General features: G+C 45.0%; 1 protein-coding gene and 1 non-coding gene across 8 annotated transcripts in view; one reads left to right on the forward strand and one right to left on the reverse strand.

Moving 5' to 3' along the window:
* Nucleotides 1-575: 575 nt before the first annotated feature.
* On the reverse strand, nucleotides 576-651 carry LOC127493864 (small nucleolar RNA SNORD66). The gene has a single exon (XR_007924401.1). It is a non-coding gene; the product is annotated as a small nucleolar RNA SNORD66 (small nucleolar RNA).
* Nucleotides 652-8330: 7679 nt separating this feature from the next.
* Nucleotides 8331-27232, forward strand: part of RALGPS2 (Ral GEF with PH domain and SH3 binding motif 2) — a 169550-nt gene continuing 150648 nt past the window's right edge. For 3 of the 7 annotated variants that reach the window (XM_070077193.2, XM_070077191.2, XM_089299446.1), the window contains exon 1: nucleotides 8400-8535. The gene's annotated coding sequence lies outside the window, so the exon portion shown is untranslated. Of the gene's footprint in view, nucleotides 8536-20994; nucleotides 21064-27232 lie in introns of all 7 variants that reach the window. The other 4 variants (XM_089299444.1, XM_070077192.2, XM_070077183.2 and 1 more) reach the window with 4 other exon arrangements.

Raw genomic sequence — 27232 nt, forward strand, 5'->3', positions numbered from 1 at the left:
AGAGGGGCAACCGGGACAGAATCCGGCGCCCCGACCGGGACTAGAACCCGGTGTGCCAGCGCCGCAAGGCGGAGGATTAGCCTAGTGAGCCACGGCGCCGGCCTAGTAGAATACTCTTATATACTCTGCTACATTATAGTGGCTTTTTATGGCAAATATAATTGCCGCAACTCAACAATGAGCATCAAATCTGTGTATGCAGTATTAGATTTAAAAAGGCTCGCTTGCTAAGTGAAGTCTCAATTAAATTCAGCAAAAAGTACCTCAGATGCATCGGTTGATCTAACAGAAGTACTTGAAAATGCTTACGTTACTGATTTCCAGAAGGAGCAGGAATATTTCTTCTGGAATGTGAAACCACAGATAGAATTGCATCTCTCCAGGGAAGCGGACGCAGTGGTTACACAGTCAGCCTTTCTCATCTGTAACATGATAACCAAATTTATTACTACACTACTTTGGTAGAAAATTCTCTCCTTCAGTATGTTTTTTGACACACTTGAGCAGACATCTGATGCTATCCCCCCCCCCCAATTTAATTTTCCCGTTGTTCTAAAACTTTAGATTTTTTTCTCTTCCTCAAATCCTCAGGTCCATCACGAGGACTCAGTGGCCCAGACACGTGGCACTATCAAGAAGTCATCAGCAGAAACTATTTAGAGTTTTGAAAGCAGTTTTACTCTTTAGAACTCTTCAATACACTTTTACAACAGAACCAAATTATAAAAAAATACCATTTCCAAATCAGACATTCATAGGATATCACATTTTGGATTGTTCATTGTTAGCACAAAGCATATTATATTCAGTAAGTATTTTCCAAGTCTCATTGACGTACATGACGTAGCACTGTTCATTGAGAGGAATACCTAGGAAGCAGACAGTACAGCGTGAGACTGAGGTAGGCTGCCTAGATTTGAGTCACAACTTTGCCATTTTCTAATGGCATGATCTGGGCAAGTCATTCAGCCTGTGGAAGCCTCACTGTAAAATGTGGTAACGTGTGGGCACTGTGGTATAGTGGGTTAAACCATCAATGAGGATGCCCACATTCCAGATCAATATGCCTGGGACTGATTCTTGCTTCTGCTCCAGATTCAACTTCCTGCTAATGCACCTAGGATATAAGAAATGCAGATGATGGGCCAAGTTACTTGGACCCCTGCAACCCACATGGGGAGACCTGGATGGAGTGAACCAGCAGATGGAAGGTCTCTGTCCACCCCTCTCTCTATGTCATTTTGCCTTTCAAATAAGAATACATATATGCATATATACATACATACACAAATCTTTTTTTTAAATGTTGTAAAAATATCTACCTTTCAAGGACATTGTGAGAATGAAATGAGGTGACATCGATGGGGTATTTAGTGTATTGCCTGTCATAAATGCTCAATAAAAGTGAATTCAGAGATAGAGACTGGGATTGTGCTCTTTTGGCATTTATCAGCTATTGGAAGATATAAGAAATGCATGCACTGATAAAACTGTAAGTCATTATATAACAAAGTGCTGGGGGCCGGAGCTGTGGCACAGCGGGTAAAGCCGCCACCTGAAGTGCCAGCATCCCATATGGGTACTGGTTTGAGTCCCAGCTGCTCCACTTCTAATCCAGCTCTCTGCCATGGCCTGGGAAAGCAGTAAAAGATGGCACAAGTCCTTGGGGGCCCCTGCACCCTTGTGGGAAGACCTGGAGGAAGCTCCTGGCTCCTGGCTTCAGATCGGTGCAGCCCTGGCTGTTGCTGCCAACTGGGGAGTGAACCAGCAGGTGGAAGACCTCTTTCTCTCTCTGCTGCTCCTCTCTCTATGTAACTCTGACTTTCAAATAAATAAATATTAAAAACAAAAAAAAAAAAAACCTGCCAAGGTGACCAGGGTTTCCAATGGTAAACTCAGCAGAGATGCACAGGCAAGTCTTAAGTCAGACCCTAGAGAAAGTCTTAGAGCAAATAGAGACAAAAGACAGAAAAAAGGTGTGCAAAAATGATAGGGGCTGGCATTGTGGTGTAGCAGGTAAAGCTGCCACCTACAGTGCCTGCATCCCATATGGATGCCAGTTCGAGCCCTGGCTGCTCCACTTCTGATCCAGCATCCTTCTAATGCACCTGGGAGAACAGCGGAAGGTGGCCCAAGTCCTAGGGCCCCTGCACCCATGTGGCAGACCTGGAAGAAGCTCCTGGCTTCTGGCTCCTGGCTTCAGATTGGCCCAGTCCCAGCTTTTGCAGCCATTTGGGGAGTGAACCAGCAGATGAAACATCTCTCGCTCTCGCTCTCTTTCTCTGCCTCTCTGTAACTCTGCCCTTCAAATAAATAAAAAAATCTTTAAAAAAGCAATGATAGGAAGAGGTACCTATGTGCTGATTATGAGGGACAATGGATGTATTTTGAGAAGTCAGAGAGTGATTGGACTTGTGTGCAGAGTGGGGATGAGGTAGGCCTGTAGGGTAGACTGAGGGTATCCCTGGATACCATCTTAGTAAACCACAAGGCTCAACTGTGGATTTTTGGATTGGGAGGTGAGACGGATGGGGATATGTGACACAATGAAATTAGCGGTGTAGGAAAAGGTGTGTAAAGAAAAATGTGGAGAGTGGCTAAATCTGTGAGATCAGTTAGGAGTACTGATCAGTTAGGAGCAGTGGCTCCTCTCTGGAATATTATCCAGTCTTTGTCTTTTACAACATTGACATCTAGGAAGGATACAGGCTCCTTTTTAAAAGCAAAACAGAGAATTCCTCCTTCAGGGTTTACCTGCTATTTCATTAGAGTCTTTACTTCCTCATGGATGTGTGGTCTTTGGGGAGTCATTTCTGGGGACGAGTAAAGTGCATCCGTCCCTCATGTGCGATGTTAGTTGTGCTTGCCTGGTGAGTGCCTGCTCCAGTTTCTCCAGTGTTTACTCATTCCTTCCTTGCAAGTAGTGAGACGTTTGTGGGGAAACACTCACTGACCATGCAAATACCCTGCTCCTCATCAAAAATTCTTCCCACACTTAGATCTGTAGATGGTCTTGCCTTACCTAGTCTTTGACATCATAGTTGGAAAATGATGATTCTCTAACACCTACAGTCCCTCGACATTCTACCACAAGCAAGAGATCTTTTTCTTCATTTATTTTTATCTATTTATTATTGTTGTTTTATTTTTTTTTAAAAAGGATTTATTTATTTATTTGAAAGTCAGAGTTACACAGAGAGAAGGAGAGGCAGAGAGAGGGAGGTCTTCCATCCACTGGTTCACTCCCCAGTTGGCCACAAGGGCTGGAGCCACGCCAATCCGAAGCCAGGAGCCAGGAGCTTACTCCAGGTCTTCTTACACGAGTGCAGGGGCCCAAGAACTTGGCCAACTTCTACTGCTTTTCCAGGCCATAGTAGAGAGCTGGATTGGAAGTGGAGCAGCTGGGACACAAACCAGCACCGCTACACCACAGGGCCAGCCCCTCTTGTTTTTCTTTAAAAATTCTAACCTGCTTTGAGATGCAGGATATATGGAAAGCAAACTACTGTGATGAGCATTACTGATGAGGGCCCTTTCCTCCCATTTTATAAAGGAAGTAGAATACAGTAATAATTCACTTGTCTGGAAAAAAAATTTGCCTAAATGCAATTATCCAAAATACAGAGGAAAAATGAAGGTAGGAGAATGGCCTTTATACTAAGTAGATGCACCCCCAAATCAGAGTCCTTTTAGCATTTTGAAATGTTATATATTTGCCCACCAACAGCAGGGGCTGGGCCAGTATGAAGTTGGGAGCCAGGAATTCTACCCAGGTCTCCCACGTGGATGGCAGGGACCCCACATACTTGAGCCATCACCTGTTGCTTCCCAGGCTCTGCGTTAGCAGGAAGCTGGAATTGGAAGTAGAACTGGGACTTGAACTCAAACAGTCTGATATGGGATACAGGTGTCCCAAGAGGTTGCACCAAGACATATCTTAACTCTTGCACTAAACTCCAGCCTCTATTTTAGTGGAAAAAAAATTTAAATCCATGCATAGTTTTTTCATGATATGCATTTTCCATGAGTTTTTCAGAGATCTCTCCTATTAATTCAAGAACTGTTTCTAGGACTTCAACACGAAAACCTTAGTTATCTAACTCCTCCCTCCCCTTCCAGTCAGATAGACTAGGCATTCCGGAAACTATCTTTAAAGTTAATATTGAAAAGTATTAGCGTATGTAAATATTTATTTACACACTAACTACTCTCTTCAAGAGTTGATCCAGAGAAACATTAATCACTGTTAAGTAAATAAATCCCTGCTGAGTCACATTCAACATGGAGCTGGTCTGTGAGAAGTGACTTCACAGTAAATATAAAATGCAAAATGCTCCTGTTTGAACAGACCATTGATCATCTTTGTCCTTGTATCTGCAGAGCGGTAGCGTGTCTCATGACTGAGGGTCATGGCGGGTGCTTCTTGTACCTTCCTTTCAGTTTTCTGGAGAACGTCCCCTTACGTACGCTTCCTCTCGAAGTGAATTTTGGGCATGTTACTTGCCTACACTATAAATCAGAACACTGCAAACCTAACTCACATATTTTTTTCTTCCAAATGTCCAGCTATTATAAATATTCGGGAGAAAAAAGGAGATTAGAGTTTAGAGAAGTAGGCGTGGTGCTGGGGTGTGCTGGTCCTGAAATGCTGGTTGTAATAGAAGTGTTTACTGAGACAAGCAGCTTTGTGAGCATGGTGCTTTGATTTTGTTTTGTCAGCTGCAGCGCAGTGACTGATGTGTGCATCTGCTTTATTGCCATGGTGGTCTCTTGTCTTTGAACTGTTTGTTCCATATCTAAATTACCTCCTTGGCTTACCCCCTTGGAAGTAATTTTGATGGAAAGTAATAAAACTATTACATAATGGTGATTCCTCTGAAATGACTTTTAAGCATATTGAATTCTCATTGATTTCTGTTTTCTGTAATGGCATGTCTATTTTATACATTAGCACTTTGTTATACCAAGACTGCATATTTCTTGTCTTTTGGCAAAAGCAAAGGGAACCCACAGAATGACTTACAGAATTTAACTTGGATAAAAGAGCTCTGGTAAAGACAGCGTGGTACCCAGCCTCCGTAAGTGTAAAAAGCCCTTTCTTTGACTTACATAGCTAATGGATGGGAAGGGACAGTGACTTTGTAAAATCATTCCCATGCCACCTCAGCAAGAAACAGGCACTGAGAATGACCTTTCCCCCATACCTTCATATACAAATTCTTCATCTTACCAAGTTTGGAAATTTAACTTAACACAACTCTTAAGGCAAATAAAAGTATTATTTTACAGATTATCAAGATGAGAAATAGATCTTGGGTAATTAGTCAAAACTTAGAAACTCAGTGGGCAAAAGAACTTCACATATCTATGGCCTAATTCACGAATCACACGACTTTCTTCTCTTCAAAGTGTAAATGAAGGACCTAGCTTTGTGGTATAGCAGGTTATAGCCTCCGTCTGTGATGCCGGCATCCCAGGCGTGCCAGTTCTTTTGGTTGCTCCACTTCTGATCCAGCTCCCTGTTAACATGCCTGGAATAGCAGTGGAAGATGGCCCAAGTGCTTTGGCCCCTGCACCCACGTGGGAGACCTGGATGCAGTTCCTGGCTCCTGGCTTTGGCCTGGCCCAGCTCTGACCATTGCAGCCGATGGAAAGTCTGTGTCTCTTCCCCCTCTCTCTGTTAAGTCTGTCTTTTAAATAAATAAAACTTAAAGTCCAAATGAAAACTTCACTGCTTTTACAGTAAACTGTAAAAATGATTGACAAATGTAGGAACACATGCTCATTTATATGAAAACCTAATTCAAATTTAAAGTAATTGCAAGACATTTACCCAAAATAAAATTCCCTGTTCTTACTTTTCTTTTTTTCTTAAGAGCAGTTAAATATTTGTCATAATGGTGTACATACACAAGAGCACTTAAAAATGGTTTATTTTGCAGGGGCCAGCCATTGGCGTAGCGGTTAGGGACATCTGCATCCCCTATCAGAGTGCCAGGGCGCACCCATGGAGGCATCAGGTGATGGCTCAGGAGGTTGGGCTCTTCCCATATGAGAAACCTAGGTTGAGTTCCTGGCTCTTGACTCCAGCCATTGCAGGCACTGGGGAAGTGAACCACAGAATGGGAAATTTGCTTAATTGTAGAAGTTGCTGGAAAATGCACATTATGGAGAAAACTTAGCATGGATTTTCAAATTGTTTTGTACCGAAAAAACCCCTGATTTTTTAATTCCATTTTTCCATGAATTTTTTTTTTAATTTTAGCTTCCATATATAAAGGAGAACATATGGTTTTTAGTATCTCTGTGTCTGGCTTATTTCACGCAACACCATGTCTCCCAGTTCCAACCATTTTTGCTGGAAATGATAGGATTTCATTTTTTAAAAAAAAGATTGAAAGAGTTACAGAGGAGAGGCAAAGAGAAGGGAGAGAGAGAGGAGAGAGAGAGAGATCTTCCATCTGCTGGTTCACTCCCCAAATGTGTGCACCATCCAGAGCTGAGCTGATCTGAAGCCAGGGGCCAGAAGCTTCTTCCCGGTCTCCCACGTGGGTGCAGGGGCCCAAGGACTTGGGCCACCTTCCACTGCTTTCCCAGGCCACAGCAGAGAGCATCTCGCACTGCTTTTCCAGGTGCATTAGCAGGGAGCTGGGTAGGAAGTAGAGCAACCAGGACTCAAACCAGCAGCCATGTGGGATGCTGGCATTGCAGGTGGTGACGTTACTTGCTACACCATAGTTCTGGCCCCAGGATTTCATTTTTTCATTGTTTAAAGTAGCTGAATAATATTCCTTTAAATATATATATTTTTTTCATCTGTTAATCTGTTATGGTTGATTCCATATTTTGGATATCGTGAACAGTGCTGCTATAATCCATGAACTTGTTGAAGTAGTGTCGTATGTATAAAATTGTTGTATGTATTATTGTTGGTGCACAGCCAGCCATCTTTTCCTTAATCTCTTGCTAATACTTAAAGGCTAAACACTTTCTCACTCAGTAACTAGATGGGTTTTCCCCCAAGTGCTAATTCTGCTTGCCCATTGTTTCTTTGGGACCTAAAGCAATTAACATCTGAGGGAAAACTTCCTGTGTACACAATATATTTCCCCCCTCTTCTCTAATAATGGTTTTGTTTTTTTTTTTTAGTCTGTTCTCATTTGAAATGTTTTCTGCTCCCCCTCCTCTCTTTGATCTCTCTACTCCTAGGGATTTCGTGACTCAAGACTTTGAAAGTAAGGTGGGATAAAAATGAGGCATGTTGGCTATCCTTGTTTTTTTTTTTTTTTTTTTTTTTTTTTTTGAAAGGCAGGGTAGTCTTCCATCCATTGGTTCACTCCCCAGATGGCAGCAACAGCTGAAACTGGGCTGATCCGCAGCCAGGAGCCAGGAGCGTCTTCTGGGTCTCCCACACAGGTGCAGGGGCCCAAGGACTTGGACCATCTTCCACTGCTTCATCAGGTCGCAGCAGAGAGCTGGACTGGAAATGGAGCAGCCGGGTCTTGAACCGGTGCCCATATGGGATGCGGGCACTGCAGGCAGTCGGTTTACCGGTTACCGGCTATGCCACATCCCTGGCCCCATCCTTGTTTTTGTTTTTGCTTTTAACCTACGTTTGGGAGGGGATGCTAAGGAAGTGGTCCTGCTTGAGAGGTCGAAGGCTATTCTGGCTGCCCTACTAAACGGTCATGACTCAAAGGAGAAAGCGAGGAGCATTCTCCTTGTGGTAGAGGAATCCCTTGCCCGGGAGGACAGGAACCAAACGGGAGCCATTCCGGGCCTTGCAGGTTTTTGAATTAACGCGGGTCGCTCTGCCTTGCGCATTCCAGGGCCTGGAGGAAGCCTCGTGGACCATCAAATAACCCTGTTTCCAAAGGGTCTGAGGACAGTGGGCTGCCCGCCGCACCCTCGCCCGCCCTTTGCCACTCCCGGGAAAGAAGCCGCAGGTCAGCCTCCCTGGGAGAACGCTGAGCACCTGGAGCTCAGCGCGCGGGGCCCCGACTCCTGCCGTTTGCTCCCCGGCCCGAGGGTCGCGCCCCGCAGCGCGCGAGGCCGAGCGTTTCCGGACGCGGCTCTCGGGCCTGCAAGTGGGGGAGGGCTGCAGGCCGCGGCCCCCGGGGCGGAGGGCACCGCCGCGGCCCCGCGCGTGCGCGCGCGCCGAGGAGGGGGCGGCCCAGCTGGCGCGCGCTCCACCTGTCCGCCCCCGTGCGGCCGGCCGGGCCTCCCTCCGGCAGCGCGCCGGGAAGACCCCCGCGCGCGCGCGCCCGGTCGGTGTGTGCGCGGCGTGTGTTCGCGCGCGCGCCTCCGCCCCGCCCTCGGCGCGCGCCCCCGCAGCCCGCTCTCCTCCCCCACCCCCGGCGCGGACGGGGCGGATCCGGCTCGCTCCCCTCCCCCGAGCGGCGGCGGCGGCGGCGGCGGCGGGCGCTGAATGAGAGACGCCGACTGCTCGCCTCAGCGAGCGCTGCCCTGGGCGGCGGCGGTGCGGAGGCCGGCGTCGTCTTCCCATCCTGCGAGGCGAGCGCCGCGGCGGCACAGGTCGGTGTTGCGGGGGACGGGAGGTGGGTGCGCTGCGCCCCCCGAGGCGGCGCGGGGCCGAGGCGGCGGCGGCGCGGGGAATGGCGGCGGCGGCGGCCGGGGCGCTGCGGTGCGGGGCGCTGCTCTCCCGGCCGCGAGCGCGGGCGCGGGGACCGGGCGTTGGGGGCTGGCGGCGCTCGGCGGCGGGGAACGGCCGGGGGCGCGGCGACCCCCGAGCCCGCCTGGCCTCGGCCCGCGCGGTGCTGGCGGCGCCTCAGCCGCCCTCAGGTGAGCGGGGGCCACACCCCCTGCCCGGCCCGGCGCGCATCCCCGGAGCCCGGCGGCGGCCGCGGTGACCTGTTGCGGAGTCGCCCGCCGGGGCTGCGTCCCGCGCTGGCCCCGGGGTGGGGTGGGGTGGGGGGCCCGCCGCCGCCGCCGCCGCCGCCGCCGCCGCCGGGCCGGCCTGGGCGCTCCGCGGCCGGGAGCCGGGGTGTGGGAAAGCAGGGGTGGGGGGGATTCCGGACGTGGCCGGAGAGACGCTTGCGGAGCCGGGCTGTCCGCATGCCATGGCGGTGTCGGGTTCGGTAGGCTCGTAAACACCGTGCTCGGGAGGAGCCGGGGCCGCGGGTGAAGACGTGCTAGCTGCGGAGCGGCGCGGAGTTGCCCCCCCCCGCCCCCGCCCCCGCCGCGGCCCCCCTCGGAGCCCCCTGTTCCTGGAGCCCCGTGCGGTGTAGACAGGCAGGCCGGCTCCGGCGTCCGTGGGCGTGTTTGGGAAGAAGCTGCGAGCTGATAGGAGGCACCTTGGTGCGGTTGCGAATTGGTGGGAGCCGGGAGGTGTGAGGAGGAGGAGGAGGAGGAAGAGGAGGAGGAGGAGGAGGAGGAGAGGGCGCTGATGGCAGTGACGCCGCCGCGGCGGCGGGGCGGCTGACGCCTCCCGAGGGCTGAGAAGTACCCGGTGCCCTGCGTGTGGAGACCGCGCGGGGGCTGCGCCGGCCATGCAGTGGCCTGGATTCCGCCCCCCGCCCCAGTCCGCCCTGAGCGCCTGGTTTCGGAGCAGGGGGCTCTGCGTGGACTTGGGGGTTTTTCTGTGTTCACCAGCAGGTTGGCTCCTGCTCAGACCTCTCTGAAGACGACCATCAGGTTTGGGTTTTTTTTTGTGGGGAAACTTCAAGACACGCGTGCAGAGCGTTGCCGTGACACAGAGCCTGGCTTGGCAGCCGTGGAGCCTGTCCCGCCCAGACGATGAGGCTGGTACGGCCGTGGAGCCGTGCGTTTGCCAAGTGGGTTACGTCCACCGCTGGACCTTGGATCCAAACAGGATTGTATTCTAATAAGTGCGACCCCTAAATCAGTAGTCGTGAGGTTTATCATGTGGCTCCCAGGATTTGGAATATAACCTCTTGGTAGCCAGAGCTAAAGAGCAAATGTAAGGCCATTAAATGCCATTTCGAATAAACAGTTTCAGTGTAGTTCATTAATTTTATCCATTTTCTCTTTTTAAAGTTGACATAATTTTGAGTTGCTAAGAATTGCCTTGTCCCCATTACATTGCAGCTTTCATTGAATTAAGGGATCTGAGCTTTCCAAACACTGCATGGGCTCTGGAGTCTTTATTGTTTGCTTTGCCTAATTATTCCAGGTTGCAACGGAAATTCAAAGCCAGAGCTTGCGTTATCAAGTTTGAAAACTACTTTTCTGACATTTATTTGTGCTGTCAGAAAAAAATGTCCTGAGAGAAAATATAGCTATAAAACTGGCTTTGTGAATCAGATATGCATGTATTTGTGTTTATTGAAATACCTAGTACTTACCTTTTTCAGTTATGTTATTACACTTGAGATGGCTTGTGAGTAGTGAATGATGGATACATAGATTATATTGTTCGGTTGCAACATAACACATTTAAGCTTTTGTCCAGAGGCTGGGTTCATCCATTGGTTCTATACACAGTTATTGAGCATTGACTTCCTGCCGGTTAGTTCCTTCCCAGTTGGGGCTACAGCAGAGAGAAAAAGGTCTTAAATGGTAAATATGTTAACTTAAAAGTTAAAGAAGTAAAAACCCCTCTGATTGCTTTTTGCTTTTTGAAATATTTATTGATTTATTTATTTGAAAGAATTATTGAGAGAAAGACACAGAGATCATCCATCTGTTGGTTCACTCCCCCTATGACCCAAAAGGCACCCAAAGGCCGGTGCTATGCCAGGCTGGAGCCAGAAGCTTCATCTGGGTCTCCCACATGCGTGGCAGGGGCCCAAACACTTGGGCCCTCCTCTGATGCTTTCCCAGGCCAATAGCAGGGAGCTGGATCAGAAGTGGATCAGCTGGGACATGAACTGGTGCATGTTTGGGACGTGGGCATCACAGGCAGTGGCTTTAGCCGCTATGCCACAGTGTCGTCCCCACTATGATTACTTTCTGGTTAAGGCCATTGTTTGTTTTTCCTTCTGAGAACAGTAGAAATTGCTACTTAGTGAACAAAAGCATTAAGGCAGTTTCAAAAATATGCTTGTGTTTATATACATTGGGTTTCTGGTTTCTAAGCATACCACAGATAAACATTCTACCTGATGTCAGATGATGCATAGTTTACTTGTGGTTAAGCAGCTGTAATCTTTTGGTTATGCAGTTAAATGAAATCTTTGCTGAAAATATTCTCTTGTCACTCGTTTATAAGGGAGTCAATTTTTCTTTTCATTTTCATAAAAATTTTGGAACTGTCACCTTTTCCTCATTTGGCTGGCTGTGGGTGAACTAGGGAGCATTCCTATAGTTGATAAATACTGTTGTTAAAATCAGAAATGCTAACTGGAAGTTTTAGTTTTCAGTTCTGATTAAAATATGACAAGTATTGGTGTAGTTCTTTCCAGATAACAAAACACTTTTTATGTATTATTGATACCTAAATATTTTGTTGGTTCTCATTGGCAGAGTTGTTGCTAATTAATGGTGACCTTCTGTGGTCATTATTATCTCTATTTTAGATGCAGAAACTAAGGTTTGTTTATTGATGATAATTTCAGCAAACATCCATAAGCAAGCAGTGAACCCAAACCCCAGTGGTAGCTCTTGTTAGAATGCGATATTCAGGGAGAGATTATCATATTCTTAGAATTGTATCTCAAACTATATTGAGTGAAGAGAAAAATGAATGTATTCCATTAACCTGTGGATTGTTTCCTTCAATGTATTTTAAATTCCCATTGGTTCTTCTTTAGTGAGAATTCAGGTTGGATGTGATAAATCGTAGTACCTTGGAATTAATTTGGGATTTTTCTCTTCAGTTTTTTTAAACTTTTATTAATATAAGGAGAACAGATTTCATGTATTTCATAACTACAGTTCTGATAACCAATCTTCCCTCCTTCCCTCCCTTTTCTTTTCATTGATTTTTTTTTTTTATTTGACAGGTAGAGTTATAGACAGTGAGAGAGAGAGACAGAGAGAAAGATCTTCTTCCATTGGTTCACCCCCCAAATGGCCACCATGGCTGGCGCTGCACTGATCCAAAGCCAGGAGCCAGGTGCTTCTTCCTGGTCTCCCATATGGGTGCAGGGGGCCCAAGTGCTTGGGCCATCCTCCACTGCCCTCCCGGGCCATAGCAGAGAGCTGGACTGGAAGAAGAGCAACTGGGACTAGAACCCAGTGCCCATATTGGATGATGGTGCCGCAGGCGGAGGATTAACCAAGTGAGCCACGGCGCAGGTCTCTCTTTTCATTATTTTTTGCAAAGACATAATTTTAATCTACGCTATACAGCTTAATTGACCACTAACCATAATATTTAGCAAGTAAAAAGTAGATCACAGTTCCATGGGAGTATAAAAGAGAGCTAAAAATGACAAATCATCACAATATGTCTTTCATTCCTATACATGTTTTTTGGTCTATATTAACTGCCACATATTAGAGAAAACATATTTGTAGTTTTGAAACTGGCTTATTTCACTAAGCATAATGGTTTCCAGGTGTGTCTATTTTGCTGCAAAAGACAGGATTTCATTCTTTTTTATGGCTGAGTAGTATTCCTTAGTGTGTATATATGACATTTTCTTTATCTAGTCATCAGTTAATGGGCATCTAGGTTGATTCCATATCTCAGCTATTGTGAATTGAGCTGAAGTAAACACATTGGGTACAGATAATTCTTTGATATGCTGATTTAATTTCACTTGGGTAAATTCCCAGGAGTGATATGGCCAGGTCGTATGGTAGATGTATTTTCAGATCTCTGAGGAATCTCCATTCTGTCTTCCACAGTGACTGGACCAGTTTATGTTCCCACCAACAGTGTTTTAGGGTACCTTTTTCTTTATATTCTCACTAGCATTTATTGTTGATTTATGTATCAGAGCCATTCTATCTGGGGTGAGGTGAAACCTCATGTAGTTTTAATTTGCATTTCCCTGATGACTAGCGATTCTGAGCATTTTTTCATGTGTCTGTTGGACATTTGAGTTTCATCCTGTGAAAAATGCCTGTTCATGTCCCTTGCCCATTTCTTAACTGGATTGTTGGTTTTGTTGTTGAGTTTCTTGAGCTCTTTATAAATCCTGGATATTAATCCTTTGTCATTTGCATAGTTTGCACATGTTTTCTCCTATTCTGCGGGTTGCTTTGTTGAGTGTTTCTTCTGCAGTGCAGAAGCTTCTTAGCTTGGTGTAATCACATTTGCCTATTTTTGCTTCTGTTGCCTGTGCTTCTGGGGTCTGTTTCCAGGAAGCCTTTGCCTATACCCATGTCTTGCAGAATTTTCCCCACATTATCCTCTAGTAATTTGATAGCATCAGGTCATGAATTTATATTCTTGATTCATTTTGTGTTGATTTTTGTATCAGGTATAAGGTAAGGAGCTTGTTTCATATTTTCAGTGTGTATAGATCCAATTTGGGGTTTTTTTGTTCAATAATGTCTTGAGCTTTTGATCCAGGAAAACATGAAACTACATAATAATAAAACACTGACATTGAAAATTGTGACATCTGCCTATTTTGAGGAGAGAGAAAAGTTTGGAGATAGTCAATAGCTAGTTAGAGCCACAGGAAAGGTATGTAAATATATATTTAGGGATATGACAGTGTTCATAGGACTTAAGTTGAGGAGACATAGCAATTTCTCTTTTCCCTAAAGAGAATTCTTGGTGGTGGCTCTTGAATGATACATTTGCAAGGGGAGAGTCTTAAGAGGAAGCTTTCACCTTGAACTTAATTGATACCCTCCGTTATTATACTTCCATGACTTTATCAGATTTTCCTTCTTAGTTTGGTTTTCTTTGTTGTGCTTGAAGATACTTTTTATTTTTTTCTTTTAAAGATTTATTAATTGGGGCCAGCGCCGTGGCATAGTAGGCTAAGCCTCCGCCTGTGGTGCTGGCATCTCACATAGGCACTGATTTGTGTCCTGGCTGCTACTCTTTGAATCCAGCTCTCTGCTTATGGCCTGGGAAAGTGGTGGGAGATGGCCCAAGTGCTTGGGTCTCTGCACCCATGTGGGAGACCAGAAAAAGTTCCTGGCTTTGGATTAGCGCAGCTCCAGCCATTGCAGCCATTTGGGGAGTGAACTAGTGGGTGGAAAATCAATCCCGTCCACTCCCCAGACTGGGCCAGTCCAAAGCCAGGAGCCACGAACTTTTTTCAGGTCTCCCATGTGGATACAGGGGTCCAAGCATTTGGGCCATCTTCTGCTGCCTTCCCAGGCACATTTGCAGGGAGCTGGATCAGAAGTAGAGCAGCCAGCACCTGAACCAGAACCCATGTGGGATGCCGGCATCACAGGAGGTGGCTTAACCTGTTACACCAAGGTGCCGCCCTGAGGGGAGCTTTCTGAAAACCCTGCTGGCCTACAACTCTGTCACAAACTGTGCCCTGTCTTGCTTTATTTTTTTAACAGCACTAATTAATCTGACACTGGGTATACATTAGTTTGTTTATCTGCCTCCCTTTCTGAATAATAAGCTTCATGAGGGCAGATTCAGTTTTGTTGTTGTTGTTGTTGTTGTTTTACAGGCAGAGTGGACACAGAGAGAGAGACAGAAAGAAAGGTCTTCCTTTGCCGTTGGTTCACCCTCCAATGGCCGCCGCGGCTGGCGCACCGCGCTGATCTGGAGCCAAGAGCCAGGTGCTTCTCCTGGTCTCCCATGGGGTGCAGGGCCCAAGCACTTGGGCCATCCTCCACTGCACTCCCGGGCCACAGCAGAGGGCTGGCCTGGAAGAGGGGCAACCGGGACAGAATCCAGCGCCCCGACCGGGACTAGAACCCGGTGTGCCGGCGCCGCTAGGTGGAGGATTAGCCTAGTGAGCCGCGGCGCCGGCCAAAGATTCAGTTTTGTTCACTGTTGTCTTCATGGCACCTTGGAAAGCACCTGACCTACAGATGATGCTTAGACGTTTGTGGGGTGAGTGACTTAACTGTTGGGATTGTAAACTAATATTTGACCTTAAACAGTACAGCTGTGCAGTTAGAAAGAAAAGAGTGCCACAAGGCTTATAATGAAAACCCAGACTCTGTCTCACCTCCCCTCTTTCTAGTCCTCTCCCTGGCCCTGCTGTCAGTGCAGCCATTTGTCAGCTTTTCCAGTGGTGTCTTCTGATGTTTTCTTCTATATTTTCAAATAACATTGGTTTTTTTTATTGATTTCCAGTCATGAAAGCATGGCCCTACCGTCCTATTGTATTTTAGTCTTAGATATTAGCTATTGGTTTCCTGCTGTGGAAGATGAAACTTTGCTTGAGGATTCTTAGGCCTCCTTGAACTTCCTTTCCGTTTGTCTTTCCAACATAGCTATATCATGCTTTGATTAAATCACTGTGTCTATTGTTTGCTCACCATTGAACCTTACAGTGTACTGTGATTATATTTCTTGGAGTTAAATCTTTTCTGTTTTTTTCTTTCCTACTTGTCTCTGGCTATTTCTTTCCTGCTCTGCAAGCTGTCCAGTTATCTTCAAACACACCAGGGAACTGATTATTCAATTAAAAACAAATAGAAAAGCCCTTGTGAGCTCTGTATGTTCTTACTCAAAACCGCACCATCACTGTCCCGTTACGCTGTGCAGCTGTAGGTTGTGACATCCCTTTATCATGGTCGTGAGAATTCCTTGCCTTTTTCCTCTGTTGGAGCCTGTGGTCTCTGGATCCAAGTCTTCCTCCTACTTGATTTACTCCTTTGTTTTGGTGAAATGCAAGCTTTGTTAGCTCTCCAGAGTGGATGGTAAGGTGAAATTTTTAGGATGCTTATGTTGAAAATATTTTTCTCCTATCCTGACACCTGCTTGATATTTGGCTGGGTTATATACAGAATTACAAACTGAAAACAATTTCCCTTCAGAATACAAGGGATTGCTCTGTAATTGTCCAGCTTCAGATGGTTGTTGAAAAGTCTTAGGCCGGGTCTGGTGCTGTGGCGCAGCAGGTTAATGCTCTGGCCTGAAGTGCCGGCATCCCATAGGGGCGCTGGTTCAAGACCTGGCTGCTCCGCTTCTGATCCAGCTCTCTGCTATGGCCTGGGAAAGCAGTAGAAGATGGCCCAAGTCCTTGAGCTCCTGCACCCATGTAGGAGACCCAGAGGAAGCTCCTGGCTTTGGATTGGCACAGCTTTGGCGTTGTGGCCAGTTGGGGAGTGAACCAATGGATGGAAGACCTCTCCTCTCTCTGTGTAACTCTGACTTTCAAATAAATAAATAAATCTTTTTTTTTTTTTAAAGTCTTACGCTATTTGAATTCTTAATTCTTTTTTCAAAGATTTATTTATTTATTTATTTGGAATCAGAGTTACAGAGAGAGGGTGGGTGGAGGAGAGATAAAGAGATCTTTCATCTGCTGACTCACTCACCAAATGGCTGCAATGGCCAGAGCTAGCCCAATACGAAGCCAGAATCCAGGAGCTTCTTCCAAGTCTCCCACATGGGTGCAGGGGTCCAAGTACTGGGGCCATCTTCTACTGCTTTCCCAGATGCATTAACAAGGAGCTGGGTCGGAAGTGGAACAGCCAGGACTCGAACTGGCATCCATATGGGATGCCAGCATCACAGGCAATGGCTTTACCCACTATGCCTCGGCGCCAGCCTTGCCTGAAGTCTTTATTTTTTATGTGTGACCTGACCTTAATATTTTTTTCTTTGTCATCAGAATGTCTGGTACATCCCTGACATTTTATGTGTCTTGTAGGAAGTCTTCATTTCTTGTGCACACAACTTAGTGGACCTTTCCCCCAGCAGTGTCTGTGATTAGGGGGAGAGGAGAGGTGATGTCGTGTCTGCAACCTCTTTCTGCACGGGTCTCAGTAGTAAGTGTTTTAGCTAATGTAGGTTATACAGCACCTGTCACTACTCCTCAGCTTTGTTGCTGTAGCATGAAAGCAGCCACAGGCATTGAGGGCTGTGGATTTTTACCCCTGACCTAGGAGTAAGGAGAGTTATATAGAAATGGGAGAGAAGACTGGATATGTGGACAGAGACATGATGATGGTAGCTTGAGGAAGTTGTTTGAGTGAGTGTTTACCTAAGAGTATGGGACCCAGGGTCATCAGCTAAGAATAAGGAAGAGCGGGACTTTGTATTGAAGGTTTGAGAAGAGAGGGTAGTATATAGCATAGGCATCCATCAAAGAGTGAAAAAGTAAATAGAATAGGGAAATACAGGGTGATTGCCAGGCAGCACTAAAAGCTCCCTGGAGACAGATGATTCTGAACTTGATGTTCCTGACTTCAATAGGAATGCTTCTAAAGTTTCATTGTTAGATATGGTATCTTACTAATGGTTAAGATAATTTAAGGCTTTAGTTAAGAATAAAAAGCATTAGTATTCCAAGTGATCTATTTCTATTTTAAAATTTTGTTTTCTTATTTGAAAGGCAGACAGGTCTTCCCTCTGTTGGATCACTCCCCAGATACTCTACATAGCTGGGGCTGGGTCGTTTCAAAGCTAGGAGCCCAGATCTCAGTTTGGTTTTCCTACATGGCTGACAGGGATCTAAGTATTTGAGTCATTACTTGCCAACTCTGAGGGTGTGCACTAGTAGGAAGCTGAAATTGGAAGTGGAACTGGGACTCATGCGAGAGTTCTAAGTGACATTTTAACTGCTGTGCCAAATGCGCACCTTGTTTAAAGACTTATTTACTTGAAAGTCAGTGTTAGGGAGGGAGGGAGAGAGAGAATATTTTCCATCCTCTGGTTCACTCCCCAAATGGCTGCAAAGGTCAGAGCTGGGCTTGGTCTGAAGCCAGGAGCCAGTAGCTTCTTCTGAGTCTCCTTTGTGGCTGCGGGGACCTAAGGACTTGAACAATCTTCCACTGCTTTCCCAGGCACATTAGCAGGGAGCTGGATCAGAAGTGGATTAGCTGGGACTTGAACTGGCACCCATGTGGGATGCTGGTGCTGCAGGTTACACACTGTACCACAGCACCAGCCCCTGTTTGTTTTTAATATGAGAATAAATGTGTTGAATTCATGAAGTGCTTTTTTCTGTATTGGTAGAGATGATCATACTTCCTTTCTCCATTAAACTGCACATAGAATTTATTGCATTAACAGATGATCTCCTATTTAGCCATGTTTGTCTTCCTGAGTTGAATCTCACTGAGGTGTGATCCAGTTGTGTATTAGCCCCAAGGACTGAGCTTGATTTGCCAGTGTCTTCAAGATGTTTAAAAACTATACTTACCAATGAGCTTTAAGTTTTTGTTTTAGTTTCAAAGTTATGCTGACTTCATGCGATCAGTTGTGAAGCTTTCCCTTTTTATGGTCTCTGAAGTAGTCTTCTTATATAGGGTTTATATGGTCTGTGTAGGAATCTATATATAATGTGAAAGATAAAAATAAAATTTCCAAAAGAAAACATAGAACAGTATCTACATGAGTTGTCACAGGCAAAGATATTTTTAAACAGGATACAAACAAGCACTAACCAGAACGAGAAGATTGATAAATTGTACTTCATTAAATAAGAAGAACGTCTATTCATCAAGGAATAGTGTTAGGAGACCAGAAAAGCAAGTAACACATTGGAAAAGGTGTTTGTAATACTTACTGTCTGAAAGAAGACTTGTATCCAGGGTATATATTAAAAAAAAAAAAGCAAAATCAGTACCAATATACAGGCAACCCAATTATAAAACAAATGAGCTAAAGACTGGAACAAGCATTTACAAAATGAATTGTCCAGATGGCCAGGGTGAAAAAGCACACATCATTTTCAAAGAACTGCAGAGTAAAAGTACAGTGTGATACCATTACATGCCCATCAGAATGGTGCCGATGCAGAGGTCTGATAAGAACGCAGAGCTCGTGTATATTTTGAGTGGGCTTGAGAAACTCTTTGGTGGTATCTGCTCCAGCTCTGTGTGTGTGCACTGGGATCCACCATTTCCCTTGGGTGTAGACCCAGGAGAAGGCTCGGTGTGTGTGCAACAAAAGACATTTATGTTAGAAGAAAACAGAATTGATCTTACAACCCTGGAATAGGCAGAGGAATTTTAGACATGACACCACAAGCAGGAGCAACAAAACAAAAAGCAGAGAAATTAGACTTCAACAACATTCAAAGCTGTGCTTCAAAGGATACTGTAGAGAAAGTGAAAAAGCAACTTTCAGAATGGGAGAAAATACATGTAAGTCAGATATCTGATAAGAGACTTGTATTTAAAACATAACAAAAAGCCCTTAGAACTCAGTAATAGAAAGGCAACTCATTTTAAAAATGAGCAGAGGCTCTGAATAGCAATTTCTCTGAAGAAGATACACACGTGGCCAATAAACACACAAAGAGACGTTTGACATAAATGTTAGCTGTTAGGGAAATGAAATCAAAACCTTAATGAGTATCACTTCATACTACTGAATCAAAAAGGTAAATCATAAGTAAGTGTGCATGTAGACAAATTGAAACCCTCCTAGGCTGCTAGGCAAGTAAAGTGATGCAGCTCCTCTGAAGATGGTCTGGCACTTCTTCAGGTGATAAAGTTCAGAGCTGAAACATGCCCAGCACTCCCTCTCCTGGGGATGTACTCAAAAAAATGAAGACACGTCCCTGCAGCGTGTGTACTTGAGTGAGTGTAGCCGTGTCATTCTCCGTCATTCTCAGCTGAGATGACCATCAGCTATGCTGTGTACATGAAGTGGGCTGCTGTTCAGCAATAAAAAAGAGAAAGGACTGCACATGCTTATGACGTGGGTGAACTTTGTGACATTTTGCTAGGTGAAAGAAGCTAGTCACCAAAAACCCACCAGTGGTCTGATTCCAGTCACTGGAAGTGTCCACAACAAGGACCAAACAGATTAGTTGTGGCTGAGGGCTGCAGTGGAAGACGGAAGGTGGTGAAGAGTGTGAAACTTCTCTCTGAGATGATGAAAATGTTTGAAAATTAACTGGGGTGATGGCTGTACACATCTGTGAATATACTTTTGTTTATGAGGAAATTGTATGGTATGTGAATTATATCTCAGTAAAGCTGTTGAAAGTAGGAAGAGGGGCTGGCGTGGTGATGCAGCAGGTGAAGTCTCGGCCTCCAGTGCCAGCATTCCATATGGGCACAGGTTCGTGTCCCAGTTGCTCCACTTCCCATCCAGCTCCCTGCTGGTATACCTGGGAAAGCAGTGGAAGATGGCTCAGGTCCTAGGGCCCCTGCATCCACGAAGGAGACCCGTAGGGAGCTCCTGGCTCTTGGCTTTGGCCTGGCCCAGCCCAGACTGTTGCAGCCATTTAGAGAGTGAACCAGTGGATGAACACTCTCTTTCCTTTTCTCTCTCTGTAATTGCTTTCAAGTAAATAATTTAAATCTTAAAAAAAAAAAAAAAGATAGGAAGAATAGTAAAGTGACAACAGTACCACCATATATGGAAAAAACAAGATGCATAGTAATGTGTAAAAATATTCCCATTTTGTGAGGCGAACAGCACCAAAAGCCCTCTGTGTGAGTGACTTTATAAGTGTAGAAACATGTTACACACCAAATGTAAACATTTGCTATCCGGTTAGGCTAAGGTAGAGAGAGGGGCAGAAAGAAGGGAAAAGATAAAGGAGAAGGGGTTGATTTAGAAACCCAACATGTTGGTACCCCTGGGGGACAGGTTCCAGGAGCCCTGTGGATACCAAGGTCCAGTGGTGTCCTGTCCCTTTGGTGAAGCAGCACTAGTTAAATATAACATGTGCACATCCCCTTGTGTTTTAAATCACCTGTGGGTTACTTTTAGTACCTAATGCAATGTAAGTGCTATGTAAATAGTTTTTACCCTGTGTTGTGTAGGCACAGTGACAAGAAAAAAGGTCTGGACAGACACAGATATCACAGGCCTACCTGCATAGCACACAAATGAGAAGTGAGGTGACTAGTGCTCGCACTAAGTGCTGGAGAGAGTCTGAGGGTTGGAGATGGCGAGAGACCACACCTTGCTTTACTTGTGAGTTCAGCATATTCTTAGTGTGAGGCGAATTCCTGTTTTGCTTTTTGGCACTTCAGTATTTTTTTTTTTTTTTCTTTGAGTAGTGTCAGTCTGCTGGTTGAATCTGTGGATGTAGGCCTGCAGATATGGAGGGCTGACCACTTAACAAGACTGTAAGTCAAATATAAAAATTGTTTTTTATGAATCGAAATATATTAAATAAGTTAGGCAGTTTCAAAAAGCAAGGCATGTATGGGAATGTCTATTTCAGTTTCAAGGTCACTCCCAGCTGGGAACAACATAAGTGTCTCAACCAACAATGGATAAGTCATTGGTGGTATGGCCATGCAATAGACCACTTTATGTAGCGGTGAGGAACAGAGCTACAGCTGTACTCAGCAAACATGGATGATTATCATGGGCAAGATGTCGGAACAAAAGAAACCAGACACAGAAGGTACATCATGTATGAGTCCATCTACGTGAGTTTAGGTCAAACTCATCTGTGATAGAAGCAAGGATGGTGTGTGGGGCTGGAGCTAGTAGGGCAAGAGGAACAAAAGGGGCCTTGTTGGGTGCTGGAAATGTTCTGTGTAGCAAAAGTCCATTGAACATTACATCTTCGATGTAGGCACATTCTAGTTTGTATATATATGTGTATTTCAGGAAGAAAGTAAAGTAAATCAAACCAGGAAAAATGAATAAACAAGCAAAAATTTTCTTGTACTCACAAAATGTATACTTCTGAGGAAACTTTTCAGACAGTTTCTGTCTACTATTGTTTTTTTTTTTTCCCTAAGATTTATTTATTTATTTGAAAGAGTTAAACAGAGAGAGGAGGAGATGCAGAGAGAGAGAGAGAGAGAGAGAGAGGTCTCCCAGATGGCTGCAACGGCTGGAGCTGCGCTGATCTGAAGCCAGGAGCCTCCTTGGGGTCTCCCATGAATGCAGGGGCCCAAAGACCTGAGCCATCTTCTGCTTTCCCAGGCCTTAGCAGAGAGCTGGATCGGAAGTAAAGCAACCAGGACTCGAATCGGCGCCCGTATAGGATGCCGGCACTGCAGGAGGTGGCGTTACTGATTATGTCCCCACTATCATTTTTTAATAGTTGCATTGTGTCATGTTTTGTGAATTGTAATCAAAGAAGTCTCTTGGGGATATTTAGGTTGTTCCCAACTTTTCTATTATAAACAATAACAGAAAGCTTTTTTTATACAGGTGTTCCTATACTTTTCTTATGGTTTCTTTTTGATGAATTCCTGTGTGTGTTAGCTTTGCTCTAACTGAAATACCTGAGAGGACCTACTTAGGAAGGATGGTGACAGTTTTGGAGGTTCACAGTTCAGGATCAGCTGGCACCCTGGGTCTGGTGTCTGATGAGGACAATGGGTGGCAGAATGAGGGTCACTTGGTGAGCCAGGAAGCAGAGAGAGAGAGCTAGGCTGAACTCAGCGTAACTAACCAACCATCTCCCCAAGGGCACACCCCCCAGTGAGCTAAAGACCTCTACCTGGCCCACCTTCTAGACATAATGGTCGTATCAAGTCTCTACCTGTCATCCATCAACCATTAACATTGGTTAGCAATAATCCATTGGCCAGTAACAATAGGGCTTTGGGGTTTAGACCCCTGATTGAATTAGGTAGTCAAATTCTGTTCAAACTGTGACAAAGAGGAATTAGGTATTTGGAGGTTAAGTACATTTTCATACTTGCCATGCTGTATGTGTGTTTTTCTATACCCTTAAGAACTTCATTTGCTTTAAAAACTTGTATACGGATATGCTGTGTAACAAATATTTTCTAATAGTTTTTTTTTTTTTTAATTGTTTAAAAGGCAGAAGAATATGATGGGGGAGAGACAGAAAGAGATCTTCCATCTTCTGGTTCACTCTCCAAAATGAGTGGTCCAAGCTGAAGTCAGAAGTCTGGAGCTCCATCTGGGTCTCCCAGTTGGGTGACAGATGCCCAGGTGCCTAGGCGGTCATTGCTGCCTTCCCAGGTGTGTTAGCAGGACCGAAACAGAACAGCTGGGGCTGGAACCAGAACTCCAATATGTGATGTCAGCAGAGGGTGGCTTACATACTTCCCGACCACTTTCTAATTGTTTTAATTTGCTTTTTTTTTTGACAGGCAGAGTTAGAGAGAGACAGAGAGAAAGCTTCTGTTGGTTCATGCCCCCAAATGGCTGCCACGGCCGGCGCACCTTGCTGATCCAAAGCCAGGAGCCAGGTGCTTCCTCCTGGTCTCCCATGCGGGTGCAGGACCCAAGCACTTGGGCCATCCTCCACTGCCTTCCCGGGCCACAGCAGAGAGCTGGCCTGGAAGAGGAGCAACTGGGACAGAATCCGGCGCCCTGACCAGGACTAGAACCCGGGGTGCCGGCGCCGTAGGTGAAGGATTAGCCTAGCGAGCTGTGGCGCCAGCCATAATTTGCATTTTTAAACATGTTTAATGAAAATTGATACTTTTAACATATACGACATTTGTGCAGCTTTTTCCTGGTTTCTTCTTCTTACCCTTTACTCTTTTCTTTTTGCACAGTCTTTTAATGAAGTAGATATACAAAAAAGTACGTAAAGAATAATTTCAGGGCTAGGTAATACACCTAGGAGGGCAGCAGAAGATGTCCCAAGTGTTGTGCCCCAAATATTTGGGCCCCTGCTACCCACATGGGAAACCTGGATGGAGTTCCAGGCCTAGCCCTAAACTACTGAGGCTATTTGGGGAATGAACCAGCAGATGGAGGATATCTCTCTCTATCTCCCCCTCTCTTTCTCTTTTTTCTGCCTTTCAAATAAGTAAATAAATCTTTTTGAAAAGAATAATACGGTTAACTCAAGAAATGAAACAGCCAATGGAGCACCCTGCTAGTACACATGAATGGGTAAGAACTTGTTATTTAAAACATACACTCTTTGTCACTTGTTTGATGTACTTTTCCCTGTTTTTTCTTTTGTATTTTGAATCCTAAGATGGCTTCAGTTGTAAGATATTATTTTATGTACATCTAAAAATAATAATTTGTCAATTTTAAGAAGTATCCTGATTTCAGGTATTGTGCAAGGTTAAAACATGAGCGCCTTAGAATTGTTAAAATATGTAATATTGTATTTATTTATTTCTAGTCAGATTGGACCTCTTTGTTTCTGTTTCCAGTGTTAGTCCTGGAAAGACTTTCCTATGTCAGGATACTTGGCAAAAATTCTCCTGTGTTTACATATGGTATTTTTATGGCTTACATGTTTTTAATCTTTAATTCATATTACTTTAAGATCTAATTTTTGTCTTATTCAAATGATTAACCAATTGGCATGAAGTTAAATGACATTAATAGTTTTTGAGCAAGGAGTGAGTGATAGGCTCACATGTGATTGCTAGAGAAACATTAATATGGTTTGGATTTTGGTCGGGTCTAGTCTACAAATTATCAGTTGTGTTTTTTAATGAGTGTATGTTTTTAAATTCTGACTTTGCGTTTTAATCTTTTGTTTTTTAATTTCCAGTCTTTTTTGTTTTTTTGAAAGGCAGAATCAGAGAGAGGAGGAGAGACATAGAGACTTTCCATTTACTGGTTCACCTCCTAAATGGCCACAGGGCTGGAGCTGGGCCTGGCCAGAGCCAGGAGCTTCTTCCAGGTCTCCCACGTGGGTGCAGGGGCCCAAGCACTTGAGCCCCCTTCTGCTGCCTTCTCAGGCACACTTGCAAGGAGCTGCATAGGAAGAGGAGCAGTTGGGACACGAATTGGCACCCATGTGGGATGTCAGCTTTACCTGCTATGCCACAGCGCTGCCCCTGCCTTAATCTTTTAATAAGCATCTGAGTATTCTTGGAATCAATGAAATAATTTCTAATTTAAAAAGATTTTTTTGACTTTTTTTTTTTTTTTTTGTAAAATGCACCTTTAGTATTACCTTCTCACCGGAGTATTGTAAGGATTAACTGAGAAAGTATAAGTAGAGCTTTTGTGGAGCGAGTTCTTCATTGCTTCTCTTTGAAGATTTTGGAGATTAACTGTGGTCACGCCTGGGTTCTCATATGTTCAAGATTACTCTAGATCCCCAGGGTTCTTGGAGTGAAGTGTTTATTGGATCTCTCCCTATTCTGATAGAGATCCCCAGATTTTGACTAGAACTTTTCTGGCCTTCTGGAATTAACCTATGTGACAAATCTGTGTGCTTTCTGTGTCTGTTCTTAAGCAGAACTCTTGTGTATATGCTGAAATCTTTGTTATTAGTTTTTAAAAATGTTTTGAATGGTAGAGTGACCTCCCATCTGCTAGTTCATTTCCCAAATACTTAATAACAGCCAGGACTGGGCCAGGCTGAGGCCAGGAGCTTGGAACCCATTCTGGGTCTTCCATGTGGGTGGCAGGGTATCTAGTACTTGAGTTGTCATCTGCTGCCTCCCAGGGTGTATTAGTAGGGAGCTGGAATGGGGCACAGAAGTGGGGCTTGCACTCAGACACTCCACTCTGAGGCGTGGGCACTCCATGCAGGCGCTTCTAACCACTGCACCAAACACCTGCCCTGTGCTGAAATCTTTGTAGACAGTTGAGGGATGTGTAGGTGGGTGATTAGCATGTGTTTTCATTTTGATTGACATAGCTTTTATTTTATAAGTTGTCATTAGGGTAGTGTGTGCTACTTTTCTTTATGTTTTGATTTGCTGATATATTTTTATAGGTTTATATTGTTTACAAACTAGGGAGATAGGAGTAAATCTAAGGAGAAACATTTTGAGAATATCTTACAGTTAAGAAATTCTGCCTTTGACCTCTTCTTTCAGCCAGTGCCAGTTTTGTGTGTTGTATGAGTATAGTACTTGAGATTGTTATCATTCCTGGTGACAGGCAGCATCTGAAATGTGAAACCACAGTATGCAGTCCTGTGGCAGATTGAAGAGCTTTAGCAAATGTTCTCTGGAGAGGATGCCTCATGAGGACAGGGGTGGCTTTTGAGGAACGTGACTCATTTGGGTGGAAAGAACACACTAAGTATCAGGGAACAGCATGACTGAAGATAAGGAAATAGGAGTACATTTTTTTCTGCACACTTTGGATTGAAGAGTTTATGAGATGGAGTGGGATGGAGTGGACAATGCAGTTATACTTGATAAGGTGTAGGGCTAGATTTATTTCACCCTTGGAAGAATCAGAAGTTAAAATTGAATTGATAGTACATACTTCTGGCTTCTTGCTTTGTTTCCTTTCTTTTTACAGCTGTAGATTGAAAGTTTGTGAATGAAGACTGGAGGAAAATCCAAACTGTTTGGAACCAGTCTTCTAAAAAAAGGCTTCTGGTTATGCATATATTAGATAATCTTCCCAACAGAAAGGCTTGAAACAAAATTGGTGGGAAGTAGCATTTATAAGTTGTATGTCTATTGCTTCTGTTCCTAATACTTAGCTAATTATGCAGAAGTTTTAGTTTTGACCTTTCCTTCTGCCATTAAGAGAGCCAGAAAGTACAGGGTAGGATTCATTTGCCAAAAGGTGGTGGTGTGTGTGTGTGTGTGTGTGTGTGTGTTGACAGGCAGAGTGGACAGTGAGAGAGAGACAGAGAGAAAGGTCTTCCTTTTGCCATTGGTTCACCCTCCAATGGCCGCCGCGGCCGGCGCGCTGTGGCTGGCGCACCGTGCTGATCCAAAGCCAGGAGCCAGGTGCTTCTCCTGGTCTCCCATGCAGGTGCAGGGCCCAAGAACCTGGGCCATCCTCCACTGCACTCCCCGGCCACAGCAGAGAGCTGGACAGGAAGAGGAGCAACTGGGACAGAATCTGGCGCCCCGACCGGGGCTAGAACCCGGTGTGCCGGTGCCGCAGGCGGAGGATTAGCCTTTTGAGCCGCGGCGCCGGCTGCCAAAAAGTTTTTAAAGATAGCACTTTGAGGCTTGAATTCAAGGGAGCCGGCAGAACTGGTGAAGCCTTTGGTACTGCGCTTGTGCATCTAAGCAGTGTGGGCTCTGTGAGTTAGCTGTAGCAATGAAGTCCGCAAGTCTAGTCCCCTCATCTGCGTCAGTCCCACGTGGCCCAAGAGATACGACTGTTGGAGTAGGCAGGGTCAGTGATACTACTTCTGTGTCTAAGCGGAATTAGCAATGATAGATGACAATAGATTTTCCTCCTTTTAGTCTTAGTACTGTTGATATAGTATGGTATGGTAACCCTGAACCCATGTCTTGTGTGATGCTGCAAATTATATGGTCTCTTTAGTAACAACGAAAATTTGTATTTATAACAGCTTAGTTAGGGTGACTAAATAGATTAGAAAGGCCGGTAAGACTTGAAACTCAGATAAGTGATGATTTATCTGACTCAGTATCCTAGACAGGTTGTCTATAATTC

This window comes from Oryctolagus cuniculus, chromosome 7 (assembly GCF_051225735.1).
Source record: "Oryctolagus cuniculus isolate XC-2025 breed Fujian yellow rabbit chromosome 7, ASM5122573v1, whole genome shotgun sequence".
Classification (NCBI taxonomy): domain Eukaryota; kingdom Metazoa; phylum Chordata; class Mammalia; order Lagomorpha; family Leporidae; genus Oryctolagus; species Oryctolagus cuniculus.